General features: G+C 44.5%; 1 long non-coding RNA gene across 1 annotated transcript; it reads right to left on the reverse strand.

The window, feature by feature from the left end:
• Positions 1 to 16586: 16586 nt before the first annotated feature.
• LOC132534907 (uncharacterized) lies at positions 16587 to 19672 on the reverse strand. The gene is made up of 3 exons (XR_009546665.1): positions 19526 to 19672; positions 17668 to 17794; positions 16587 to 17095 (listed from the first exon to the last, which is right to left on the reverse strand). It is a non-coding gene; the product is annotated as an uncharacterized LOC132534907 (long non-coding RNA).
• Between the last annotated feature and the right edge of the window lie 1213 nt (positions 19673 to 20885).

The raw sequence follows: 20885 nt of genomic DNA on the forward strand, positions 1-20885 counted from the left end.
ATATCATTCTGGAAGCTGCTGGTCAGTAGAAGAGCACTGTGCATATAATGAGGTGAACGTACAGAGGAGGGAACAACTCGTTCTGCTTAGAAGCCAACCCTGGGAGGGATTGGTGAAGACTTCAGGGAGCAGTGGCATTGGTCTGAGCATCACAAGTTAAGTGGAAGAGACCCACAAAGGATAGATACAATGAGGGTAGAAGAGAAGTCCAAGAAGGGGAGAGCACTCGAATTCAGGCACGGGGTTGTGACAGGGTGTGGTGTTAGAGGACCATATCTACTTTGGCTTGGCTACAACTCTCATAGCACAGAAGGAATTGGAGGAAACCCATCAGGAAGGGTCCTGGAGTCAGGATGCGAAAGTCAGGTTACATTATCTGTTGCTCATTCGTTTGTTTGGGAAAGGCAACAAGGAGCTATTGAAGGGTTTGAAAATCAATTTTAGAATGGAAGAGGCAAAGACTGGGGAGAAGAAAGGTTACCAGGATTGGTTTTCAACAGGGCTAGACAGAGCATCAGAACAACCTGCAAAGCTTTTGGAAAATAAGCCTTCAGCCGAGTTTCTGATGTGATATAGAGTGAAGGGCAGGTAAATGAGGTTTAGAAAAAGCACCTTGGGTGATATTGGTACATTCTCTCTAAGGCTACTACATGAATCCAGCCGAGTGATGTCCAAGTCAAGCTGAGACCAAGGGCATGGGAACAGGTAGATTGGAGGGATGCTTGAGAGTTGAAATTAAATAGGATGGGTTGGAGAAGGGTGTGTTGGAGAGATAAACACTTGAGTACCTGGTTTTAAACTGCATATGAGTGCTATCTACATTCAGCTATGTTTGTTTATTTGCTTATGAACATAAGTTTTATGTTCTCCAGAGTGAGTCCAGTGGAATATGAATGCTAAGTAGACCTGCTAAAGATTTGATTGCTTCCCATTTCTGAACCTAGGTTTGTCTCACCTGTGGATGTCTAGCAGTGACTCATATTTTCACTTTCCCTGGGCTGGATAGGTCTGTCTCCATCTCTTCCTTTTTTGGGGGAGGAGGAGTTCTAGTACATTTAATTTTTCCCTTCAGGCTTATCACTGGAGGTCAGTGCCAACTCTGTGAATCCACTGCTCCTGGTGGCCTTTTTTTTTTTTTCTCCTCATTTTATTGGACAGGACAGAGAGAAATGGAGAGAGGAGAAGGAGACAGAGAGGAAAATAAAGAGACACCTGCAGACCTGCTTCGCAGCTTGTGAAGTGTCCCCCCTGCAGGTGGGAAGCTGGGGTCTTAAACCCAGATCCCTGCATGGGTTCCTGCACTACTTAGTATTATGTGTGCTATTAAGTGTGCTTAACCGAGTGTACCAGTGCCCGGCCCCCCAAAGTCCATTTTAATTAGTCAAAAACGCTTTCAGTTCTAAGTTTTGGATTATTGCACCAGTACTGTAGTACCCTCTGCTGGCTGAGTCACAGAGCTGGCTTTCCGCCTGTGCACAGAGAGACAGTGTAGGTGTGGTGGGAAAAAAGCAAGACAGTTGGGTGAGGGAGGTAATTGTGTTCAGCTGCCATTGTAACGAAGCCTGACAGGGACGCCTCCTGTCTATACTGGATGCTGTACATATATGTAGAGAAAGGCTGTAATATTTTTGTGAAAGCCCACAATATTGTGCTCGCCTTCCCAATCATAGGCAAAGATGGGCTGTCTGGGAAGCTGGACTCAGCTTGGAGCCCGTTACCCAGATTGCTGTTTTGTGAAGAGTTCCGCATACAAATGATTTGGATCCAAACATTCAAAAATGATCTTGGAGGACCATCTGGTTCTTGCTGGTTCTAAAGCTTCATTCATTCTGGTGGGTGGACCTCATACAAAAGAGAGTGAGGACTCTCCACTGAGCTTTAAGAATGTTCACCTGACCCAGGCGAGAAACTGACCTACATTCTATTTTTTTTAATTAACATTTGTTTGCAGTATTGCAAGTTTTTAGTATAGTTTCATACCTTTGTCCACTTATAAAACTCATCACACTCACCACCATAGTCCCAATGCCATCACACCAAACAGACCCTTTTCCCTGCCACTCCACAAGCCCTTGCCCTCCTCTGGCACCACCATCGTTTTCACAGACTCTAAAGGTCAGTTTGATTGTTATTATTATGATGATTACTTCTTGCAAGTTTATTGGCTTCACTTATTTCTATTCCAACCATCAGTAGTTGTCATTCAGAGAAGTTGACCTTTTAAAAGATAATCATCTATGGTGTTCCAAGGGCCAAGTGAAGGTGACCCCTCACCTTAGTTGGTGGAGCTCTGATCAGTACCTAGGTGATGACATGTATTTACAAGGAGACTTCATCATGGACACGCACACGCACTTGTATGTGCGTTCATTTGTTTGGGTAGACACCCACACAGGCAGAGAATTCAGCTGGCCCAGCATTTCGGGCAGAGAGACCTGCTAAAGCAGAGTGGTTATGATGTGTCAAATTTAATCCAAGAGGACAGTGCTGCCAACTTTGCTGTCTGGACAGTGGAACTGGTGGACTTGCTACTCATGCTGGCAGGATGCCTGCCTCTCTGAGCTAGTGAGCATCACAGACTTTGTGACAAAGGGACGTGTGTCTCCTCATTGGGAGCCCAACCGGTTGGATTATAGGGATGGACCCTGTGCTCTTGGCTGTAGCTTCTGACTCCAAGCCAGTCAGGGACGCTAGGCCACCAGGACCAACAAATCAGAACTGGCTATTTAAAAAAGACAAGCTGTTTGAGAATGAACAGCCACATATGAGGGGAGTGTGTACTAGCTTTAGTGTCTGCAAAAAGGCCACAGTGTACTCTAAGCAGTGAGGGTGTCCTTTAGTCCTTCCTGCTTTTTCTCACACTCTTGGATGTAAAGCTGAGGACCCCAGGGACAGCATATGAGTTCTGTGTACCCCTGACTTCACACAGCACTCAAGGAATTCTGTGTCGACTCCAGCCATTCATAGGTCGGATGAGACAGATGAACAGGAGGCTGTGGGGAAAGGTACTTTACCCCAGCTCAGGTCATTGATGTCTCTTGTTTCCCTTCAGTGCAGATGCTGGTGTTCCACATCCAACTGTTCTCACCTCTCTGGGACTGTGGCACCCAGGAAGTCTTCCCTAATGATTGATGGGAACCCCAAATCTGGAGTCTCTCTCAGGAACTAAGTGGTAAGTCCTCGCCGGCAAGTTAAAAACACTGAGTGGTTGGGAGTCTGGCGGTGGTGCAGCGGGTTAAGTGCACGTGGCACAAAGCACAAGGACCTGCATAAGGATCCCGGTTTGAGCCCCCAGCTCCCCACCTGCAGGGGAGTTGCTTCACAGGCGGTGAAGCAGGTCTGCAGGTGTCTATTTTTCTCTCTCCCTCTCTGTCTTCCCCTCCTCTCTCCATTTCTCTCTGTCCTATCCAACAACAACGACATCAATAACCACAACAATATTAAACAAGGACAAAAGGGGAAATAAATAAATAAATAAATAAATAAATAAATAAATAAATAAATCACTGAGTGGAAAGTTAAAGGATATTGAACAGCTACAAAGGTCATGCAGTCCTCCTTGTCTGAAGACACCAAGCAAAGCCTCCTAGCAGGCAGAAGCAAAAGCTGATGACCGAAACTCTGTGGTCTGTCCTGAAATGTCTCTTCTCTAGAGGAAACAGTGGTGCTTAAAACAGTTTGTTAATGGAGAAATTTAGAATCAACTTTTGGCTTTCTGAACCTCCACTGAGGCTTTCAGTATGCAAGAAAGGCTCTGAAGGACTCTGCAGTCACCTACTTTCTTCAACAAGGTTTTGCCTCCTCTCCACATAACAGAGCAGACTTCTGCACAGATCCTTCACACTTCTTGCTGAGTGGTTGGTGTTGGCAGGGTCATCAGAGACTGAAGTTGGCTCCCGGTTGTTTAAGCATAATGATGGCTGGAAAATAACAATGGCCTGGGGAATAGCTCAACTGATGGAGTATGGGGCTCGCATGGCATGCCTGAGGCTCCTGGTTTGATCCCTCCTGCCACTGTGCCGGGGTTCGGCCTGATGCGGATCTCTTTCTCTCTCCTCCCCCATGTCATATTAAACACTTTCTGTCTTACATAAATCTTTCAAAAGTGCAGGACATCCAGGGACACTGAGTGCCTCAGTTGCTGTGCAGCCATCTCCATGTCCCTTCCCCCACAGAGCTTAGAGGCCCCAGCAGCAGCTCCCTCCTGCCCCTGGCTCCTCCCCCAGCAACCGGCCCCCTTTCCTTCTGTCTAGGAATCTGACTGCCCCCACGACAGCACAGCAGTGGAACCCTAAAATATTTATTGTTTTGTGAGTGGCTTATTTCTAGAAGGAGGGTGGTATTCCATTCTGTGGACAGGACACATTGTGTTTATTCACTTGTCTGTTGATGGACATCTGGGTCATCTACATCTTTTGGCTATTTGTGTGAACACAGTATTTGTTTTTGCCTCTCCCTAGACAGTTGATTCTCTTCCCTCCCTCCCTCTCTCCTTCTCTCCCTCCCTCCCTTCCTCTTTCTCTGTTTTGGGGGGAACCCGGGAACTCATACATGTGTGATTTCACTGCTTCAAGAATACTTTTTTCCTTTAGACAGGAAAGGAGGAGAGGGGCCAGGCTATGGTGCACCTGGTTTAGTGCTCACATTACAGTGTGCAAGGACTTGGTTCAAGTCCCTGGTCCCCATCTACAGGGGGAAAGCTTTTAGGAGTGACGAATCAGGCAGTGCTGCAGGTGTCGCTCTGTGTCTTTCCCTCTCTATCTCCCCTTTCACTCTCAGTTGCTCTCTCCATATATCCAATAATAAATAAATAAAACATTAAAAAATTAAAAAGTGAGAGAGAGAGAGAGAAAGAAAGAAAGAAATACCGTGGTCATGTCACCTCCTGTGTCTTGCCAGGGCTTGGACCTGGGCCTCACACATGCCAAGACAGCGAGATAACTTTCCAGCCCCCAATTTCTTATTTCTTTGCATTCTTAGCACTTAGCAAATTGCTGGCACATAGTAGATGGTTATGTGAATCATAGTTTATTGAAACAATGTTATCAGACTTGTTGAGATTAAACCAAAAAAAATGTATTCATAGTGAGTTTTCCATCTCTTTAATAAGTATAGCTGGATGCTTTAGGGCCCCATAAAGAAACCTCTGAATTAAACAGGTAATACACTCTTATGAGCTTTTATTTTACTTTATTTTTGATTTTTTCCTTTTTATTAGTGATTCAATGTTGATTTACAAAATTGTAAGATAGGGGTATAATTCTATTTAGTTCCCACCACCAGAGTCTGTGTGGCATGCCCTCCATTGGAAACTGTGGTAGTTCTCCCAAGGTCACTGATGTGGGCTGATTCTATAATGATTTGTCTACCTATATCTGATCTGTATTGATATATCTTTATGTATGTGTGTATGTATCTATGCCTATATCCATATAGGCATTTCCCCCATTTTCTCAGTGACTCTGCCTCCACTTCCTTTCCAGTTCACTGCTATACTTATTGCTACTTCTGAGTGTCTTTCCTTTTCTCCTTCCTCTTCTCTCTCAGATAAGCGAGCCCATGCCTGGCTTTCTCTGGTAGCTTTTCAGATTCATTTCTCTTTCATTTATGGTATAGAAACAAGATTCCTCGTGACAAACACTTCAGGTCCTAGTGGAATGGGGGTACAGAGCCCTCTGGTTTACTTACCCTGTCATTTACCCCTCTGGGAATATGGACCAAACTTTTTTTAGGGTGCAGAAGGTGGGAGTTCTGGCTCCTGTAACTGCTTCTTCTCTGGACGTGGGTGTTGGCAGGTTGATCCATATCCCCAGCCTGCTTCTATCTTCCCCTAGTGGAGGTGGGCACTGGGGAGGTTGGGTTCCAGGAATCATTTGTGTTCATCTGCTCAGGGAAGATTATGAGCTTTTTATGATTTTATTTATTTACTTTTACCTGAGGTTGGTTAGTGTAATAGAATATTTATTATAATAACTATGTTCTTATCATACTTGGCCTTGAGTACCTTTCTCATGGGCGGGCGTTGTGCACAGTCAACTCTCGGGTGAATTTAATTATGTGAGGAGTTTGCTTCTCTCATGCACACGCCTCTCTAAGGCCCCATGTCAGCCAGTGCAGGAGGTGGCTAGTGGGTCCGTAGCTGGCAAAGCAGGTTCTGTGAACGGAGCAGCCACTCCCACACTGCCGAGGCCCCTCATTGTCTTCATTTGTAAAGCCAGAACATGTCCAAGATTCATTCTAGATCTGAAAGTATGAGAGTTTAGAGTTTAGGTACAACTAGTGGCAGAATGATTCAAGTGAGAGCAGAAATGCAACTGCAGAGACAAGCTTGGCTACAGCCCCAGAGAGCCTGGCTACCCCAGGAGCGGTGGAGTGTCTGGAAGAGAAAAGGAGGCTGCAACCAGTCTCAGGAACTAGGCTCATGTCTGCAGTGTGTGTGTGTGTGTGTGTGTGTGTGTGTGTGTGTGTGTGTGTGTGTGTGTGTGTAGGGGTGCTGGTGATGGAAGGAGGTTGTTGTTGTTGGTGGATTGAAAACAGAATAACAGAATTCCTATTGTTATTATTGAAACCAAGGACGACACCTCCACATTCTCACTGTTACAGCCAGCTGCCTTACACGTGGCTGTGTGTTTGTACAACAAGTTTAAAAAGCTAAGTGAGTTCTGCGTTACACTGTTAGTAGAAGCTAAGAAAATCATCCTTCTCCATCCCAGCGCCAGATGCCCCACTTTCCCCCCGGGGTTGCAGCTGTGTTTGGGAGACAGTCATGGCTGCAGGCTCCCAGGTTAGATGGACAGCTCTGTGCGAGGTGCTCCGTGGTGTAATTGTATCTGATTCTGAGATCTCTTCTAGCTGTGGCTGCTAGTGGACCACTCTGAGACTGGCTATTAGGCTGTCTTCATGGCATCAATCAATCACTAAGGCCTTGCAGGAGCAGAAGGGAAACCTGGGATCTGAGCTCTGTTCTTCCCACCCAAGTCAGATTGGGCAGGGTGTCTACAGAGGTGAAATAATCAGGATTTTATCTCCTACTTTCTATATAGAGAGAACTAAGTTGTTAGAATTGTGGAAGAAACTGTGATTGAGCACCTTCTTTGTACTGGATACTGTGCAAGCTCTTTGTAGTATATAAAATATCCTATCTAGTACTCAAACAGCTCTAGGAAGTGACTAGCTGTTGTTAGAGTCATCTCCGACGGGGAAAATTGATGCTCAGAAAGGTTAAGTGATCTAGTCACAGTCACACAGCTCACATGTGGCAGAATCAGCATTCCAGTGCAGACCTTCTGTATCTGAATACTCTCCCTTGTCGCTGGACCCCAACATGGTACAAAAGCAGGTTGTTCTGCCCCCTCTGCACACTGCTCAGCGTGGGAATTGCTCCCCTCAGAACCCTAAGGAGGGAGTTCTTTGCTGAAGAGTGAACACCACCTATTTTCCTCAAAAGCCATATTTTCTGGAGAAAGAAGAACCTCGTGGTTGAGTTTAAGCAAAAATCCAAACATCAAGGAACTTTTGTCTATCTGTCATTCTGCCTTACATTTGTGTCCTTGTCTCTCTTCCCCCCTTCTTTCTAATATTTGTCAAGAAAACTTGTTCTCGCTGGGGGCCATGGTGAGCGTGATGGTGTCCAGATTCCTGCTGGGGATGGTGTGTTTGTGGGGGCGGGGGGGGACTGGGTTCACAAAGGGCCAAGTTGACGTCCATTCTGCATCTGGCTCATTTGATGCTGGACTGCCAGGTCTCCTGAGAGAGCAGGAGAGATTTGCCTCCTGCAGGGGTTTGGATAAGCCCCAGCTAATCTCTATGGCTTCTTAAGGGCACACCTGCTTGTCTGCCAGCCAGCAGCCTCCTCGCTCATTTCCCGTGGGACTGGGGAGGTCAGAGGGCCTCCAGAAAGCCTTTTATCCCCCACCACCCCACCAGGCCCCCATCAGCAGCACCTGGGTCCACACATAAGACTTCCTTTGAGGGGAGGTTGAGGCGTTGTCCCTTCCAGAATGGGGGCTGTGCCCCTTTCCTTCCTTTTGAGGCGGCTTGCTTGTTCCTTCCTTCTAAATACGCTTTTAATTCAAGCTTTATCATGCATGGCTCCAACTTTATCCCAGTGGGCCTAAGCTGATCTGAATTAGTTTCTGGTCTGCTGAACAGTGAACACATAGTAGGTACTCAGTAAATGGAGATGTTTCTGATTCTCATCTGCTGGAAAATGTGCAACAACAGGGCATCAGCTTTTCATCTGTTTCATCACTGGGACGTAATGGTCACACTGATAACATTGAAAACTCTGAGAATCAAGGTCTTTTCCACCTTATTTTTTTCTTCCTTCTTTCCTTCCTTCCTTCCTTCCTTCCTTCCTTCCTTCCTTCTTTCTTTCCTTCTTTCCTCCCTTCCTCCCTCCCTCCCTCCCTTCCTTCCTCCCTTCTTCCCTCCCTCCCTTCCTCCCTTCCTTCCTCCCTTCCTTTTCCTTTCTTTCTTCTTCTCCTCCTTCTTCTTCTTTTCCAAATTACACTTTCCTTTGGAATTATTTTTAGCACTAGCTAGTAGTGGAATCGATTTTGTCACCTGGGAGCATTCTGCTTGCAGTGGTGGTTGGGGCCTGGTGTTTGGCACAGGAAGCTCCCAGGGACTGTTTTACTGTTCCTCCCCTCTCTGCTTCACTTCCTGTTGCCTTCCCTCTTCCACTCCCTCCTTTTCTTCTATCCTCTCGTTCCTTCCCTCCCTCTCTTTGCTTTCTTCACTTAAAATGGGCTTTGAAGAGGGTTCTATCAGTGGTCATTTTGAAAGAATAAATTTTTTTTTTTTTAATTTAAAAGTGTGATCCTCTAAATTCACTGACTGCACTACAGGCTTATAATTCCAGTTGCCCTTAATTTGTTAAGCCTTATTTCTTAGTCTTGGAGTGGACAAGAATCCACTCCTGAATCCAGCCTGGTGGAAAGCAACTTAGCTAGGAAGAGAAGCCATAGAATGACAAGATGAAACTGTGTGTGAACTGATGTATTGATGGCCAGTTTGAGTATTGAAGCAGGGAGTGAGGGGCAAATAAACATCACTTACTCTTACTATGGGCATGATGTCAAAACTTGAATATATTTGGTTTCCCCCAAATCTTACAAGGAAAGCAGTTCTGTCCCCATTTTACAGATGAGGAAATGGCAGCCCAGAGACACAGTAATCTGGCACATTCCAGTGGAGTTTAGACTATAACCCAAGTAGCAATCTGCACATGGAAACCTAGCTGTCACTTGAATCCTGCAGCAAGTCTGAACGACCCTGAGATCTTTCCAGTGTGTCTGTCGGCCAGAGCACCTGCTATCAAGGCAGAGAACACTGTGTAGGCAATCTCTTTAGTGCTTGATACGCAAAAGACAGTGCACCTAGAGAAAAGTCACTGGCTGACTGCTAATTTCCCTTTCAGTTTAGGCGGCACATATTTCACTGTAAATGGTGACTTTAAACCCTGGAGTTGGCTGATTTTGCCTAAAGAGATGGGCCTCTCCTTTGCCTTCTTCTGCCTTCTCTGCCTCAACGAACCTCAGCTATAACCTTGGAGGAAAAACACACGCACACAGGGTGCTTCCTACTGGCTGAGATGCTTTGGCATGGTCTTTCCTCTGGTAGCAGCAAAGACATGGGTGTCCCCTCCCTTCCCCCCAGAGAGTACACACATGGCAAACAGACAGACACGAGCTGAGAGGCTGAAATTCAGGGCCATAATATTGTGGCAGAAAGTAGAAAATAAAACAGCCAGTGCTGGATACAGGATAATAGCATAATAGGATGAATGTGAGAGAGTCAGGAAGTGGGAATGGCCCTGGAGAAGGGGGGAATTCTGGGAAAGTAGGGCAGCATAAAAACAGAGACGCCATCTGGGGATCCAGGCAGTTGTGAGACACTGACTGACACAACATGGAGACTTGTACGACACAACAAATAGTAGGGGAGGAATCCTCTGGCCTCTCCAGTGTCTGCTCTTCTTTGTTTGAAAAGCTCCTTCCTGGTCATGAGCACTGGCATAGCCACAATTATAAACACAGAGGCTGCAAGTGGACCCTTTCTGCAGCCAGTACAAACTGTAGAAAGTGTGAGGGAGTGGCAGCAAGATAGCTCACCTGGGGGATGCCTGCCTTGTCAGGCAGGCAGCCCCAGGTTGAGCCATTGACACACATATGGAAGAACTGACTCAAGGGGGAAGCTTTGATGCTATGGTCTCTCTCTCTATCTACCTCTCTTTTAGAAAGTTTCTGAAGCAGTGAAGCCCTGTAGACATGTGCTTTCTGCATATGAATTGCAGAAAGTGTGAACTACTACTAAGGATAATCAGTGTTTCCTCTCTTTTCTCTGGCTTTACCCTTTATCAATAGTGGGACCAACACACGTTGTCACCCATCTTGTTTAAATAGAGTGAGTAGCTATTGATAGTTTTGCTTGTTTATTTTTTGCCTCCAGGGTTATCATTGGCACTAGGAATCCACTGTTGCTGGAGACTAATTTTCCCATCTTATTGGATAGGACAGAGAAAAATTGAGAGAGGGAGATATAGAGGGAGAGAGAAAGACAGACACCTGAAGACCTGCTTCACTGCCTGTGAAGTGACCCCCCTGCAGGTGGGGAGGCTCAAACTAAGCACAGGAGATGATGTATTGTATCTGCTTGGTAAATTCTAGTTTCCCGGGAGGCCAGTGGGTTAAGCGCACATGTCATGAAGCACAAGGATCTCAATTGGAGCCCCTGGCTTCCCACCTGCAGGGGGTCGCTTCACAAATGGTGAAGCAAATTGCAGGTGTCTATCTTTCTTTCCCCCTGTCTTCCCATCATCTCTCAGTTTCTCTCTGTCCTATTCAACAACAGCAATGATAACAATAACAATAATAATAACAACAAGGACAACAAAAATAGGAAAAAAATGACCTCCAGGAGCAGTGGATTTGTAGGTCAGGCACCGAGCCCCAGCAATAACCCTAGAGGCAAAAAAAAAAAAAAAAAAAATTCTAATCTTCTTCCTGAAACAGAATAGTAATATTTAAAAATATATATATTTTGGGGGTAGGCAGTGGTAAAAGGCTCCAGGTTCAAATCTCTGATCTGCACCTATGCTGCAGGCGGGGTGAGGGGGCAGCTCTATAAGCAGTGAAGCAGGTCTTCAGCTATCTCTCTTTCTCCATCTCCCCTCCTTTCTCAATTTCTCTCTGCATATCAAAATTAAAAATTAATAAAAGGAAAAATGTCTTCTGGTAGCAGTGGATTCATTGTGCAGGCACAAAGCACACTGGTGACAATAAAAATTATTAATGAGAGAGAAAGCCAGAACATCACTCTGGCATATGTGATGCTGGACAGGGGTCTGGGAACCCCATGTTTGCAAGTCCTGTGCTTTACCACTGAGTCACCTCCCAGGCCACTGAAAAGTAATTGTGAAGCACAGGTTGAATAATAAAAAAAAAAAAGGCTATTGTTCATACACAGTGCTCCCATCAGTGCCCTTAGTGTAGTGTCTGTGAAATGAGACAAGAGTATTAGGGGGTCTGGACCAATTGTCTAGGGAGAGGGCCCCAAGACTGTGTCTCTCTGTCTTGGCCATCAGTTCTCTGCCTCCTATATTGCTGTTGCTTCTGTCAGAGTAGATGCTCTGATAGACATGGGGATGGCATGTGAGATAGTGAAATTAAATGTCAAACAGGAGGTTTGAGCAACCCACAGTAGAATTCAGCAGTTTACTGCTTTATTGCAGCCACAACCTCTTCTGTAAGGAGACTTAGACCAGAGAATCGAATGGTGTTGTTCTGTGCTTAAACCTCTATGCCATATCAGTGCCATTTGCATTTCTCTGAATTCCTTATGCCTCTGCCCTCTACCCTAATAGCTTAGCATCCTTTAGGATCATTTTGTCCTTTCCCCTATGAATCCAGATAGGTCAAGGACTCATTAGGGACTCTGACCTGGTGAGCATCACGAGGAAAAGAAAGATTTTAAAAAAAAACATTCAGCTATACTTAACAAATGCGCCTTCTTTGTGGTCTTGTGGTACTGGACTTAAGACCACTGTCTGACTTTATTGGAAGATACTGGGTTGACTCCTGGGTTGGTCCTTTGACTTAATCTCTCTTAGATTTGAGAGCATTAGTAAAATGTACCTGATACATGGAATAAGTTCTCAATAAATTTTAGTCATTAAGTAAAACCTGCTTTGTTTATCCTACTATTAATAACTCCATTTAACTACCTTCTGATTTCCTCTGAGACGAAACTATAGTTTATTCCTATCATTCTCAAAATAGTTCATATCCTCAGTGTTTTCTGCTTGAATTGACCTGATGGATGGGGGACTATTTGGGGATTTCTCAGATGAAGACAACATGATAGCAATGCCTCCCCTGCTTTTGCCGACTCTCTCCCTCCTCTCTTCTGCTCCCTCCCTGGGGAGAGGTGGTGGCGCAGTGACCATGGCAGTATGGCAGGTGTAGGGCCTCTGTTAGGAGCCCTGGTCAGGGAGGCCACTTTATCCGCATCTGCAATGATTTGCTTCTTCCTGCAGACACTACTCTTTATCATTATTGATCTCTGTGTACTGAGCCCCGGTAGATGTCTTTGACCCTGGTTTGCACCAGGAGCAGTCAGAGGCCACCTGGGACCATCTGACATTGTGATTGAACTCAATCCCTCTTGACATTTGCACGAGCCCTTTGTGTTCTGCCTGGAAATGGTTTATGCCACTGCAGGTGGGGCCCGGTCTGCATCCTCCACGCCGGGCACCTCAGTGTGGTGATGCCCTCTCTTATGGCTGGAGCCTCTTTTCTTACAGAACTCCTTCTGTCCCAGGGAGGAAAGGATTCTCACACCAAACCCCACCCCCAGTCTTGTTGGATCAGTATTGTTTCTAGGTCAAACCAAGTGGAGACTACAGAAGACATTAATCAGCACACAGCAACAGAAATGCCAGTAGGAAAGGAAACAGGGAAGGGGAATATAGACAAAAGGCCTTCTTTTAAAATCTTCTTAGAATTGAATGTTTCCCTCAGTTAATTCCTAGGATGTTAGTGAGAAATGATGAAGTCTGGAACTTTTCTTTTTTCCTTTATTGGGGGGGTTAATGTTTTACATTCGATAGTGAATACAATAATTTGTACATGCATAACATTTCTCAGTTTTCCACATAACAATACAACCTCCACTAGGTCCTCTGTCATCCTTTTCCAGAACCTGTACTCTCCCTCTGCCCATTCCAGAGTCTTTTACTTTGGTGCAATACACCAACCCAACTCCAGTTCAGGTTTTACTTGTGTTTTCTCTTCTGATCTTGTTTTTCAACTTCTGTCTGTGAATGACATTGTCCCATATTCATCCTTCTGTTTCAGACTTAGTTCACTTAACATGATTTCATCCAAGATGGGCTGAAAATGGTGAAATCACCATTTTTAATAGCTGAGTAGTATTCCATTGTGTATATATGCTCAGCCACTCATCAGTTGTTGGACACCTGAGTTGCTTCCAGGTTTTGGCTGTTACAAATTTTGCTGCTGTGAACATGGGTATACACACATCTTTTTGGATGGGTGTGTTGGGTCCCTTAGAATATATCCCCAGGAGAGAAATTGCAGGATCATAGGGCAAGTCCATTTCTATCCTTCTGAGAGTTCTCCAGACAGTTCTCCACAGGGGTTGGACAAATTAACATTCCCACCAGCAGTGCAGGAGGGTTCCTTTGTCCCCACAACCTCTCCAGCATTTGTTGCTGCTATCTTTTCTGATGTATGACATTATCATAGGAGTGAAGTGGTCTTTATTTTCATTTCTCTGACAATCAATGTCTTGGAGCATTTTTTCACGTTTCTTGGCCTTTTAGATTTCTTTGGTGAATATTCTGTCCGTGTCCTCTCCCATTTTTGGATGGGGTTATTTGTTTTCTTGTGGTTGAGATTGGCAAGCTCTTTTTATATTTTGGTTAGTAAACTCTTGTCTGATATATGGCATGTAAAGATCTTCTCCCATTCTGTGAGGGGTCTCTTGGTTTGGGTAGTGGTTTCTTTTGCTGTGAAGAAGCTTTTTAATTTGATGTAGTCTCATTGGCTTATTCTTGCCTTAGTCTTCTTTGTAATTGGATTCATTTCATTGAAGATGTCTTTAAAATTTATGCGGAAAAGAGTTTTTCCAATAGTTTCCTCTAAGTATCTGATAGTTTCTGGTCTAACATCCATGTCCTTGATCCACTTGGAATTTACTTTAGTGTTTGGTGAAATATAGTGGTTCAGTTTCATTCTTCTGCATGTTTCAACCCATTTTTTCCCAGCACCATTTGTTGAAGACACTCTGCTTTCCCTATTTAATATTCTGGGCACCTTTGTCAAAGATTAGATGCCCATAGGTGTAGGAGCTTACTTCTGGGCTCTCAGTTCTATTCCACTGGTCAGGGGGTCTGTTCATGGAAGTCTAACTTTTCTTTTGCCACCAGAGTGGCCATTTACCTGAATGACTCCACCATTCCCAGTGGCTAGTTTCTCCTTTATCACTTTTCTTTTTCCCTTCCTTTTCCTTCCCTTTCCCTTTCCCTTTCCTTCCCCTTCCCCCTTCCCTTCCCTTCCCTTCCCTACCCTTCCCTTCCCCTTTCCCTTCTCTTCCCCTCCCCTCCCCCTCCCCTTCCCCTCCCCTCCCCCTCTCCCTTCCCCTTTCCCTTCCCCTCCCCTCCCCCTTTCCCTTCCCCTCCCCTCCCCCTTTCCTTTTCCCTTCTCCTCCCCCTTTCCCTTCCCTCCCCCTTCCCCTTCCCCTTCCCTTCTCTTTCTCATAAAGGTGAGAAAGACACACACACACACACACACACACACACACACACACACACGGAGAGAGACTGACCTGCAGCACTGCTACAGCACTCATGAAGCTTCCCCCTGCAGGTGGGATCCGGGTCTTTAACTGGGTCCTCGTGTGTGCACTCTACTAGGTGAGCCACCACCTCGCTCCTGGAGCTTCTTTGTCTTTATGCTTTTACCCACTGAAAGAACAGCTAGAAACACTAGTCTTCCCAGTCTCCTCTTTTCGTCCAACTACCCTTCTTCAGCTTACTGTGTCTCATGAATCCAGGCCTGTTTCTTTCTCTTTCTCTGGATGCTGCAGGACCACCCATGCCACATACCCTTTGTAATGCCTCAGTTACTGCTTCTGGATGTTCTGAGGTTTTAAGCGTGAAGAATGATATTCCTGGGGAAGGCAGAGTAATCCTGCTTGAAGCGTTGATGTTCTCAAGAGAATGATAGCCCCTTGAGTTAGTAATACAAATACTGGTCCATAGAGAAGGGAGCAGTAAAAACTGTGTGTGGTGAAGTAGATCAAAATGTGAGGTAACTGCTTAAGAAATATACACTTGTTCTCAGAAGGGGTTAATTTGGCTGCATTTTCTCTCGGTTCAAGTCTTTTGGATTTTATTTGTAGAGACCCTTCCTGCATTATTTCCTCCCCTCACCCCACCCCCGCCTGGGCAGGTGGGCCTCTACAAATCACTTATCTTTACTCTTAAGATATGTTTCACCCCACAACTGGCAGTGTTGTTAAAACTGTCAACAAGTCACTTAGCAAAATTCTACTCATATGTAGTAGAATCACTTTCTGTTTTTGCTGCCAGGGCTAGTACCAACTAGTACCAGCATCCCAAAACAGCACAGGGACTGCGGCTTTAACTTGTTGTCATGACAACTGCCACATTCTCCCACAGTCACAAAATTTAAATACATATCTAGAAATTTGAAGAAATGACTGTAAGATTAAATCAAACCCGTCTAACCTTACTAATATCAATGTGCTTCTGACAGCATTCTAGGATGATTTCCATAATAGCAAGTATTGCACTTAGTTTTGTGAGATGGAATCCAAAGAATATTCTCAGGAAAACTAGAAAATATTTGGGCTCCCTCACAGGCAAGTGGGTGAATACCGTACTTTGTTATTTACCATCTCTCACCCAGCTACCTATGCTTGTCTTACACGTTACTGCGCAGCTTGCTAGCTCTGTTGCCGCGCAGGAAGATAGAAAGATGTCCTTGAAGCACATGAAGAGTTTACAGTTTGGGGGTAAAATGGTTGTAGAATGTGCCAGTGCTGTGACACAGGGAATGGAGCACCAGGGGAGAGGCCACTCCTCCTTAGCAGGAGTAGGAAGGTTGGTAACATTGCATTTAGCCGTCTCTACCTTGAACTGATAAGGAGAACTCTCTTGTAGGCATTTTAAAATAATGGACACACTTAAAAGCGTGCATGTAGGTGTAGGAGGCACGAAGAGATGGGTATGGAGAGGAAGGATTAGATAATGTAGCTGTCCCTGCTGGTTCTTAAGTGATAAGCCTCTCCTCTCCCTCCAGTTGCCTTATCATGAGTGGGTGACCTTGATGAGACATTTTCAACACAGTATCTTTGGTTCCTTTTAATCTCCTGTCAGTCACTATCACTGTCAGCAAGACCTAGCGCCAGTGAAAAATTCAGCTTTCATTCCAGCCTGACCAGGAATGCTAAATTATGGGGGACTGTCACTATGAGAGGAAGTTACAGATGTCTGTTGGACATGAGTTGAAGGGGTCATTGAAGGACATTGAGATCACTTCCCTCAACATTACTCAGAAGATCTGTAATTTGAACTTCTGGAACTTTCTACAGTCTGAGTTTACATAATTTGTCACTTGAGCAGTGCCACTCTGCAGTGCCTGACAGCCGTTGTACTCTAGTCAGAAATATTGCCATGGCTTCCACTTCCCTAGATGAGAAAAGGTGTGACCAGTTTCCAGTTTACCAAATGACACTAAGGCTGCAGAAATATCTTTCATTGATGGGTGAGATGACTGGTGGATTTGTGGTTGTAAGAGTTTTGACATCTGTTGGTGAGACAAATGCCAACATGAAAGAGCCCCCCAGAAAATGCTCAGAAATCTTATGACTTTAATACAAATGAAAGTAGGTATGGTAGAGAGTAATTCTCATCAATAGAGATTTACCTGGCATGTAGGTACAGCAGTCTGACTAATCCCACTTACTTGAAAGGGAAATGCACAAGTTGAGTTTGCTGGAAAACTCTGTAGCATGATTCTGTAGGATGTTCACCAAGCACAGTGAACTTAGAAAAAGGTAAAAAAAAAGGATAAGAATATAAGATTGCCCTAAAGTTTTGGAGTTTACTTTAGGGGCCAGAATCAGTAAACATGAAATAATTGACAATGTAAATATAAATGCAAGGGAATAGACATATAGGCTATTATTTACAAAATTACATGTCAACAGGGTTATAATTCCACACTGTTTCCACCACCAAGTTCTGAATCCCAAGTCCCTTCATTGCAAAAGCACTGTGGTTCTCTCCCAGGGTTGCTGACATGGGTTAACTGCCATCTCTACAACTATCTGTCTACATTTTTACATAATTACCACCCTTTTCTTTCAGACCCAGTCCTCTCTTCCCCTCCATGCCACACATATCCCTATTACTACATCCAAATATGTCTCCCCTTTTTGTCTTCTCTCTCTGGGAACTGATGAGTTGGAGTCCAGAGTCCTCTTATCTTCTTCCTCCTATCTCTTCTCCCCTGCTGGGAGTATGAGTCAGAGTTGTTCTAGGGGTGCAGAAGGTAGGAGTTCTGGTTCTATAATTGCTTCTCCTCTGAACTTGGGTGTTGGCAGGTTGACCCATACCCGTATCCCATCTCCATCTTTCCCTAGTGGGGTAGGGCTCTGGAGAGTGAGGTTCCAGGACACACTGGTGAGATCATCTTCCCAGAGAAGTCAGGGTGGAATCATGGTAGCATCTGCAACTTGGTGTCTGGAAGGTGGCAGGACATAAGGTGAGACAAAATGGTTAATGAACAGAAACCAAAAAGTAGGAACAGAGTAGATGAGATTAGGGATCTTAGGCTGGAAGAAGCACAGAAGTCCATCTTTGGCATGTTTCTAGGAGCCCATGACTATGGTAGTTTTTCCTTGAGTTTGGTAGCTAGCATAAAGTTGGATAGAAACATTGTCTGAGAAAAAAAATGGTGTCAGAGTAGAGAAAAGGGCTAGAGAGTTGGATTAGGGCAGAGAGTAGCTCCAGCTCTTAAAATTTGATGGATAGAATTATTTACCTCCGGGGGTCGGACGATAGCACAGCAGGTTAAGTGCACATGGCACAAAGTGCAAGGACCGGTGGAAGGATCCTGGTTTGAGCCCCTGGCTCCCCACCTGCAGGGGAGTCGCTTCACTGGCAGTGAAGCAGGTCTGCAGGTGTCTGTCTTTCTCTCCCCCTCTCTGTCTTCCCCTTCTCTCTCCATTTCTCTGTGTCCTATCCAACAACAACATCAATAACAACAATAATAATAACCACAACAATGGTAAAACAACCAGGGTAACAAAAGGGAAAAAAATGGCCTCTAGGAGCAGTGGATTCGTGGTGCAGGCACAGAGCCCCAGCAGTAACCCTGGAGGCAAAAATAAAAAAAAGAATTATTAACCTTCATCCACCTGACCCAGGGCCCATATATGTATTTATATTTAGCACCAGAGCCTGTGTAGCCTCTGAGTCCCTACTGGTCTGAGCTCACAGCTGGGAACAGTGCAGGCTGCACACGTTTCAGGACTAGTCTTCCTCCAGTGGCAGGACAGGATACCCTGGGGCAATCCCTACCATAGCTGCTATATGGTGAGGTCAAGGTCCTGAGAGGGCCCACAAGAGGATGACGTTCCTGATAGAAGTGATCAGTGGTGGTGCAGAGAGGGATCCAATAGAGGTCTAGGCCCATCATACTTGTGTGAGAATCCAAGGATTACCTGACTAGGGCCCCAGATGTTGATGTGGTGTGATAGTAACCAAAAGGGCTGTAATGGAGTGAGCATGTTTCTTGCCCATATCCAACTTTTGTAGTCCTGTCTTTGATGACCTTAGACTTTCTTCCGGTTGTTTAAGCCTTGAATGTCATTTGTTCACTCCAACTAGAATTAGTTTTTTTTTGAATCTGTCTTCCTTGGGCCTTTCTGTTAGATTGTTAAGCTAAATTTGGTCTAAGTCTAATCAATTAGATAAGTTATGATGCCCCCCCCCCTTTTCCTCCAGGGTTATTGCTGGGGCTTGGTGTCTGCACTCTAAATCCACTGCTCCTGGAGGCTGTTTTTTCCCTTTTGTTGCCCTTGTTTATCTTTGTTGTTATTGTTATTATTGTTGTCATATAGGGCAGAGAGAAACCGAGAGAGGAGGGCAAGTCAGAGAAGGGGAGAGAAAGATAGACAGCTGCAGACCTGCTTCACTGCTCATGAAGTGACTGCCCTGCAGGTGGGGAGCTGGAGGAACTGGGATCCTAAAGCCGGTCCTTGCACTGTGCATCATGTGCGCCTAACCCGCTGCGCTGCTGCCCGGCCTCCTATGATGCCTTGTTTAGGTACTACAGCTAGCGTTCCAAGTTTATTAGGTCTAAGTCTAATCATCAAGGACTATTGAATAATATTACTTTGAGTTATATAATTTCACTAGTTCATGGCTACATGTACACATGAACTCAGCACCCTAAATGCAACCCCATACCTAGCATCTGTAACTTTGTTAAATGATGTGCCATCTAAAAGGGATGTAGGTAGTTCTATGTGTTAGGAAAGATCTGACCAGGCTTGAAGAGTTGCGAGGTTGACATCTCAGGCTCTTTATCTTTGATGCAGTCCATAAGAATTCAGTAGCATCATAATGTGGGATGGCAACACTACAAGCAGTCTGGCTGAGGGCATCACAGGTGATATGGTGGTAAGGAATCAGAGAGAAGAAATGCTGAGAAGGATGGGCATATTCTAGAGGTTCCAGGATTAGGAGAAGTGAGGAACTTAAAGAGAATGCAAGGAGTTTCTTGTAGTCTTAGAAAGAGCCCGGAGTAGGAATGATTAATTGTTATTAAAACCACGTTAGTTGGGGGTTTATTTTTTATGCTAATCCAGTGGTTAGCATATATAGTAATATACTAGACCTCATTTTGCTTTGTGCCCTTTAGTGGTGTCTGAACATCTTCATATTTTAGATACTAACAGGGCCAAATGGTCTTGATCTGTCTGGCCTAAAGTTGTAGTTGACTTAGATGTTTAAAAAGCTATATATGCACATATATTTTTAGAGCCCCTTAAATAGTTTAAGTCCAGTGTGAGAGTTTAATCATTTTACAAATCTGAGGTATAGATTACTTAGGCTAAAGCAGATATTTGTACTTAGAGCTATGAGCTAGGCAGTTAAAGAACTTAAAGTATTACATCTATTTCCCCTCTGACTTGTCATAATTGTGATTTATCAGAACATAAATCAGTAAAATTATAATTTCACACCTTTCCTGCCACTGAAAGTCTGTGTCCACCCCACCCCATAAGTAAGCAATATAATTTTCCAGTCTAAATATGGGTTGTATTTAGTTAGTTTGTTTCAAGTATGTGTGTTCAGTTCTCTAAATTACACATATGAGTGAAACCATCCTGTGGTTTTCCTTTACTTCCTTGCTTACTTCACTAAGCATAATGTTCTCGAGTTCCATCCATTTTATCCCAAAGGATGTAAAATGATCTTTTTGTTTTTGAGTAGTATTCCGTTGAGTATATGTCCCATAACTTTTTTTATCCAGTCATCTGTTGAATAGCATTTTGGCTGATTCCAAATTTTGGCTATCGTGAATAGTGAAGCTATGAACATGAGGGTACATATATCAATTGAATTAATGTTATTATCTCTTTTGGATAAATGCCTAGGAGTGGAGTTGCTGGATCAGAAGATATTTCCATTTGTATTTGTTTAAGGATTCTTCATATTGTTCTTAGTGACTGTACCAGTTTGCCACCAGCAGTGCAATAGAGTTCTTCTCTCTCCACATTCTTTTTTTTTTTTAATTTTTTATTTAAGAAAGGATTAGTGAACA

The sequence above is a fragment of the Erinaceus europaeus genome, chromosome 20, assembly GCF_950295315.1.
Source record: "Erinaceus europaeus chromosome 20, mEriEur2.1, whole genome shotgun sequence".
NCBI classification, from domain to species: Eukaryota; Metazoa; Chordata; class Mammalia; order Eulipotyphla; family Erinaceidae; genus Erinaceus; species Erinaceus europaeus.